We start from the raw sequence: 1,288 nt of genomic DNA, 5'->3' as shown, positions 1-1,288 counted from the left end.
CTAGATCAGCATGGTAACTCATGATGGAAGTTTAGCATTTTATGTTGAGTTTTAGCTTGAAATCAGCTGAAAAGTCTGAACTCTGACCTGTTAGTTGGCTTGCTGAGCCGAAATAGCTCAGTTGGGAGAGCGTTAGACTGAAGATCTAAAGGTCCCTGGTTCAATCCCGGGTTTCGGCAGCAGGTGAGCTGTGATTTTCACAAATAGCCTACCTAATGATAAAAATATATAAATCTACCTGTCAAAGCCTGTCAAAGCCTGTCCACAGACTAGAGTTGTGCACAAGGAAGCAAAATTGGTGCCTTAGCAAAGTATGCGCAGTCTATAGACAGGGTTTCCTGTGCTACAGAGGTGACTTTCCATAAATGTGGCTAGATCAGCATGGTAACTCATGATGGAAGTTTAGCATTTTATGTTGTGAGTCAGCTGAAAACTCTGAACTCTGACCTGTTTGTTCTTTGTCAGAGCCGAAATAGCTCATTTGGGACAGAAGATCTATAGGTCCCTGGTTCGATCCTGGGTTTCGGCAGTAGGTGACCTGTGATTTTCACAAATAGCCTACCTAATGATAAAAATATATGAATCTACCTGTCAAAGCCTGTTCACAGACTAGAGTTGTGCACAAAGAAGCAAATTTGGTGCCTTAGCGAAGTAGCTAAGGCACTTAAAAACAATAAATTTAGTGACTGATACCTGGAGACACCCTGGTATCAGTCCCTGGAGATTGATAGTTTAGCATTTTATGTTGAGTTTTAGCTTGAAATCAGCTGAAAAGTCTGAACTCTGACCTGTTAGTTGGCTTGCTGAGCCGAAATAGCTCAGTTGGGAGAGCGTTAGACTGAAGATCTAAAGGTCCCTGGTTCAATCCCGGGTTTCGGCAGCAGGTGAGCTGTGATTTTCACAAATAGCCTACCTAATGATAAAAATATATAAATCTACCTGTCAAAGCCTGTCCACAGACTAGAATTGTGCACAAGGAAGTAAATTGGTGCCTTTGTGAAGTATGTGCAGTCTATAGACAGGGTTTCCTGTGCTTCAGAGGTGACTTTCCATAAATGTGGCTAGATCAGCATGGTAACTCATGATGGAAATTTAGCATTTTATGTTGTGAGTTTTAGCTTGAAATCCGCTGAAAAGTCTGAACTCTGACCTGTTTGTTCTTTGTCAGAGCCGAAATAGCTCATTTGGGACAGAAGATCTAAAGGTCCCTGGTTCGATCCCGGGTTTCGGCAGCAGGTGACCTGTGATTTTCACAAATAGCCTACCTAATGATAAAAATATATAAATC

The 1,288-nt window shown here is 41.8% G+C and overlaps 2 non-coding genes across 2 annotated transcripts; both read left to right on the top strand.

The window, feature by feature from the left end:
* Positions 1–106: 106 nt before the first annotated feature.
* trnaf-gaa lies at positions 107–179 on the top strand. The gene has a single exon. It is a non-coding gene; the product is annotated as a tRNA-Phe (tRNA).
* A 628-nt stretch (positions 180–807) lies between these two features.
* On the top strand, positions 808–880 carry trnaf-gaa. The gene has a single exon. It is a non-coding gene; the product is annotated as a tRNA-Phe (tRNA).
* Positions 881–1,288: the final 408 nt, after the last annotated feature.

This window comes from Plectropomus leopardus, unplaced genomic scaffold, assembly GCF_008729295.1.
Source record: "Plectropomus leopardus isolate mb unplaced genomic scaffold, YSFRI_Pleo_2.0 unplaced_scaffold82, whole genome shotgun sequence".
NCBI classification, from domain to species: domain Eukaryota; kingdom Metazoa; phylum Chordata; class Actinopteri; order Perciformes; family Serranidae; genus Plectropomus; species Plectropomus leopardus.
Note: the sequence above shows the minus strand (reverse complement) of the source record. Positions and strands in the feature narration are given on the sequence as shown.